The 5733-nt window shown below is 53.1% G+C and overlaps 2 non-coding genes across 2 annotated transcripts; both read left to right on the top strand.

Annotated features, from left to right (window-relative positions):
- The first annotated feature begins 613 nt into the window (after window positions 1-613).
- On the top strand, window positions 614-2478 carry LOC139686714 (small subunit ribosomal RNA). The gene has a single exon (XR_011700546.1). It is a non-coding gene; the product is annotated as a small subunit ribosomal RNA (ribosomal RNA).
- A 203-nt stretch (window positions 2479-2681) lies between these two features.
- Window positions 2682-2836, top strand: LOC139686721 (5.8S ribosomal RNA). The gene has a single exon (XR_011700552.1). It is a non-coding gene; the product is annotated as a 5.8S ribosomal RNA (ribosomal RNA).
- The last annotated feature ends 2897 nt before the right edge of the window (window positions 2837-5733 follow it).

Here is a 5733-nt window from a genome sequence, read left to right as displayed (position 1 = left end):
ATTTTTGCAATTCTCCCGGGAAAAATCTCCGCAAGTGAAGCGAATTTAATGCGCAAATTATTCGCTGAAAACGAATAAATTGCTTGGAAAAATTGTCTAAGTGCCGATTAATAATAATAAAGTAAGAAGTAAGGGTAAACTGGGAAGGATATGCAGAGAGAACGTAATCTTTGGAAAATGGTGGAAAATTTTCTAAGTCCCGCAAAAAATCGGCCTTTTGGACCAGTCTTTTTGCCCAGAATCTCCGAAAAACACCGGCGATTGCGCCATTCTGAGCAATGTCCAAGGGGATCCCAAAATGATTTTGACTTATATGTGGAGTATCGCATTGGCGAGTCCAACCGGTCAGCAAATGGCGAGGAAGTGATTCGGGGTTGGTTCTCGGTCTCTTCGGATCTCGCCCACCTCTACCTAGTCCCTTTTGGATTTGGAACACGAAAGTATAAATTTTCGGGCAAATACCGACGCCATGCGGGTTGCCGGGAAACCCCCGGTCGATTCCCGGTGTCGAGTGGGCTCGGAGTCGGTGAAAATTGAACGTTCTCCTCGCGAGAAAATCGAGCTAAGCGTGGTCCCGGTGGGTGATTCCGCCGGGAACATAGCCCATGCAAGCTCCCTGGTTGATCCTGCCAGTAGTCATATGCTTGTCTCAAAGATTAAGCCATGCATGTCTCAGTACTAACCGCTTTAAGGCGAAACCGCGAATGGCTCATTAAATCAGTTATGGTTCCTTGGATCTTACCCACACTTACATGGATAACTGTGGTAATTCTAGAGCTAATACATGAAACTCGTGCCTCGACCAGTGATGGAAGGGGTGCTTTTATTAGAACAAAACCAATCGGTCGGTCTTCCGTCCGTTGCCTTGGTGACTCTGAATAACTTTTGGCTGATCGCACGGTCTGAGCGCCGGCGACGCATCTTTCAAATGTCTGCCTTATCAACTTTCGATGGTAGGTTCTGCGCCTACCATGGTTGTAACGGGTGACGGGGAATCAGGGTTCGATCCCGGAGAGGGAGCCTGAGAAACGGCTACCACATCCAAGGAAGGCAGCAGGCGCGCAAATTACCCACTCCCGGAACGGGGAGGTAGTGACGAAAAATAACGATACGGGACTCATCCGAGGCCCCGTAATCGGAATGAGAACACTTTAAATCCTTTAACGAGGATCTATTGGAGGGCAAGTCTGGTGCCAGCAGCCGCGGTAATTCCAGCTCCAATAGCGTATATTAAAGTTGTTGCGGTTAAAAAGCTCGTAGTCGGAGGTGTGTCTCGGACGGTCGGTTCGCCGCTTGTCGGTGCTCAACTGCCCGGTCCGGACGTCCTGCCGGTGGGGTCCGCGAGGCTCCGTTATCCTTCTTTGGTCCTCTTCACCGAGTGCCTTGGTGGGCCGGCACGTTTACTTTGAACAAATTAGAGTGCTCAAAGCAGGCCGTTGGTCGCCTGAATACTGTGTGCATGGAATAATGGAATAGGACCTCGGTTCCATTTTGTTGGTTTTCAGAACTCGAGGTAATGATTAATAGGGACGGACGGGGGCATTCGTATTGCGACGTTAGAGGTGAAATTCTTGGATCGTCGCAAGACGAACCGATGCGAAAGCATTTGCCAAGAACGTTTTCGTTGATCAAGAACGAAAGTTAGAGGTTCGAAGGCGATCAGATACCGCCCTAGTTCTAACCATAAACGATGCCAGCTAGCCATCCGCCGAAGTTCCTTCTATGACTCGGCGGGCAGCTTCCGGGAAACCAAAGCTCTTGGGTTCCGGGGGAAGTATGGTTGCAAAGCTCAAACTTAAAGGAATTGACGGAAGGGCAGCTCCAGGAGTGGAGCCTGCGGCTTAATTTGACTCAACACGGGAAACCTCACCAGGCCCAGACACCGGTAGGATTGACAGAATAAGAGCTCTCTCTTGATTCGGTGGGTGGTGGTGCATGGCCGTTCTTAGTTGGTGGAGCGATTTGTCTGGTTAATTCCGATAACGAACGAGACTCTGGCCTGCTAACTAGGCGTCGGAATCTATTATGCTTCCGACGTAGCTATCTTCTTAGAGGGACAGGCGGCTCCTAGCCGCACGAGATTGAGCAATAACAGGTCTGTGATGCTCTTAGATATTCTGGGCCGCACGCGCGCTACACTGAAGGAATCAGCGTGTCCTCCCTGGCCGAAAGGCCCGGGTAACCCGCTGAACCTCCTTCGTGCTAGGGATTGGGGCTTGCAATTGTTTCCCATGAACGAGGAATTCCCAGTAAGCGCGAGTCATAAGCTCGCGTTGATTACGTCCCTGCCCTTTGTACACACCGCCCGTCGCTACTACCGATTGAATGATTTAGTGAGGCCTTCGGACTGGTGAGCGGCGCTCGCCGCCTCAACACCGGTGGCGCCGATGTTGCTGGAAAGATGGCCAAACTTGATCATTTAGAGGAAGTAAAAGTCGTAACAAGGTTTCCGTAGGTGAACCTGCGGAAGGATCATTACAGCTTTCGATTATAAAATCGTGGCTTTGGAACGAATTGGTGAAGAGAAAAAGGGACAAAGAAGGCGAGCAGTCGGGTGCCCGGCGATCAAAAGCCGGCTTTAAAAGACACACGCCCAACTCGCTCGCGAAGATGGGAAAAAATTCCCAGTTTGTATGTTTCGATGAAACGAATTTTTTACATAAAATGAAATGAAAGAAAGAAATTCTAAACGGTGGATCACTCGGCTCGTGGATCGATGAAGAACGCAGCTAACTGCGCGTCGAATTGTGAACTGCAGGACACATGAACATCGACGTTTCGAACGCACATTGCAGCCCTCGGATTTTGTTCCCGGGCTACGCCTGGCTGAGGGCCGGCAATTCAGTTCGCGAACGGAAACGTTTGCGTACTGGGGCGACGAGCGTCCCTCGCTGGGATGGATCGTCGCCCGGATTGATAGGGGGCTCTGCGGGAGATTGGGCGAGACCCGTCCCCGCCGGTCGAGGTGAGACGCTTCGTTATTTTTTGACGGCGTTCGCCTGCGGATCGGTGGGGGCTCGGTTATTACTCCCTCTCCACGGGCAACTATATCATTTGGGCCGACCTCAGAGCAGGTGAGACCACCCGCTGAATTTAAGCATATTAATAAGCGGAGGAAAAGAAACTAACCAGGATTCCCTTAGTAACGGCGAGCGAACAGGGATTGACTCCAGGGCCAAAGCTCGCGCCCCCCGCGGGGCGCCGAGCGCTGTGGCGTTTGGGAGCGTCCAATTTCCCGAGGGGCGCCGGAGAGTCCAAGTCCCTCTTGAACGGGGCCACGGCCCGGAGAGGTTGCCAGGCCCGTGCGACCTCCGCGCTTGCCTCCCGGGAGGGGCGCTCCTCATAGTCGGGTTGCTTGAGAGTGCAGCCCAAAGTCGGTGGTAAACTCCACCTAAGACTGAATACGGCCACGAGACCGATAGCGAACAAGTACCGAGAGGGAAAGTTGAAAAGCACTTTGAAGAGAGAGTTCAAGAGTACGTGAAACCGTTTGGGAGTAAACGGGTGGTACCCGAAATTTCGAAAGGGGAGATTCAGGTCTCGCCGGCGACGGGCGAGGGTCGCTTGACGGATGGCGCGCCGGCGGGCGGGGGGTGACCCCCGTCACAGGCGCGTCACCCGGTGGCCCTCGAATGTTCGTCGTCGGTGTGACGCACTTCTCCCCGAGTAGGACGTCGCGACCCGTCGGACGCCGGCCCCAAGGGCCCGGGTGGAGTCCCGCCCGCTCTCGAGCGGAAAAGGACCCCGGGATCCCAGGCCGGATGTCCGACGGTAGGAAGCGAAAGTCGACGCGCCGCAAGGCGTCCGGCCCTCCGCGAGCACCCTCGGGGGTTAGGGTTCCGGACCAGGTCCGATCCCTTTCCCACCGTGGGGCTGTCCGCGAACCGTGAGGTGTCCTCGGACGGCGTCGAAAGTTTCGAGTCCGCGACGCTACGGCTTGGATGGTCCACCCGACCCGTCTTGAAACACGGACCAAGGAGTCTAACATGCGCGCGAGTCGTTGGGTCGGACACGCTCCGCTAAACCCATAGGCGCAATGAAAGTGAAGGCCGCCGTTCCGGCGGCCGAGGGAGGACGGGGTCGTTCGCTCGCTCCGGCGGGCGTCGGTCCCCGCACCCCCGGGGCGTCTGATCCCTCATTGCGAGGGGAGGCGCACCCAGAGCGCACACGTTGGGACCCGAAAGATGGTGAACTATGCCTGGCCAGGACGAAGTCAGGGGAAACTCTGATGGAGGTCCGTAGCGATTCTGACGTGCAAATCGATCGTCGGAGCTGGGTATAGGGGCGAAAGACTAATCGAACCATCTAGTAGCTGGTTCCCTCCGAAGTTTCCCTCAGGATAGCTTGCGCTCGGAGGAGAGTCTCATCCGGTAAAGCGAATGATTAGAGGCCTTGGGGCCGAAACGGCTTCAACCTATTCTCAAACTTTAAATGGGTGAGAACTCCGGCTTGCTCGATTTATCGAAGCCGGAGACGGGGTCCCCTCGGGGGCCCCTGGGATCGGAGTGCATAGTGGGCCACTTTTGGTAAGCAGAACTGGCGCTGTGGGATGAACCAAACGACGGGTTAAGGCGCCCGAATCGACGCTCATGGGAAACCATGAAAGGTGTTGGTTGCTTTAGACAGCAGGACGGTGGCCATGGAAGTCGGAATCCGCTAAGGAGTGTGTAATAACAGAGAAAGGGGAACAGGGTCTCCTTTATATGGACTCCTGGTCACGTCGGCATAAGAGGTAACGAAAAAGCTGACCAGGCAGCGAAGGATGCCCTTCGAAAACCCGAGACCGACTCCACCTTGGTTCCAATGGAGGACGTAAAGGACGCCTTGCGGAACTCGGTCCTGCATCAGTGGAAGGAGGCTTGGCAGTCTCTGCAAAATAATAAACTCAGGGCAATAAAACCGGTCGTTTCCCCATGGTCCTCTTCCATCCTGAGCATTCGGAGGGAAGAGGTCATGATTACGCGCATGAGAATAGGACACTCTGCCCTCACTATTCGTACCTCTTTGCGGAGGTAAAAGAACAGCCCCGCTGCAATGAGTGCCTCCAACCGCTGACGATAAAACATATCCTGACGGAATGTAAAACATACGAAAGGGCCAGAGACATGTTGAAGATAAGGGGAGACTTAAGAAATATTTTAGGGGATGACTCTGGGTCTATAAACCGAGTCTTAAGTTTTTTAAGGTATACTGGTTTAATGGGGCAGCTTTAGCTTTGGAGCTCATAATTTTAATGCTTTTGATTTTAGCATTTTCCTTTTTTTTTTGTTTATTTTATTTATTTATATATTTATTCGTATTTATTTGTTTACTTATTCCTAGTTTAAAAGGAACATAAGTTTTACGTAATGACAGTGGTGCAAAATGACCATAGCTGTCGACGCACCCTACAAACCCCTAAAACTACTACTATCGATCGTCGGAGCTGGGTATAGGGGCGAAAGACTAATCGAACCATCTAGTAGCTGGTTCCCTCCGAAGTTTCCCTCAGGATAGCTTGCGCTCGGAGGAGAGTCTCATCCGGTAAAGCGAATGATTAGAGGCCTTGGGGCCGAAACGGCTTCAACCTATTCTCAAACTTTAAATGGGTGAGAACTCCGGCTTGCTCGATTTATCGAAGTCGGAGACGGGGTCCCCTCGGGGGTCCCTGGGATCGGAGTGCATAGTGGGCCACTTTTGGTAAGCAGAACTGGCGCTGTGGGATGAACCAAACGACGGGTTAAGGTGCCCGAA

Source organism: Hetaerina americana, unplaced genomic scaffold, assembly GCF_022747635.1.
Source record: "Hetaerina americana unplaced genomic scaffold, ioHetAmer1.1.p SCAF_149, whole genome shotgun sequence".
Taxonomy (NCBI): Eukaryota; Metazoa; Arthropoda; class Insecta; order Odonata; family Calopterygidae; genus Hetaerina; species Hetaerina americana.
This window is presented reverse-complemented; position numbering and strand designations above follow the sequence as displayed.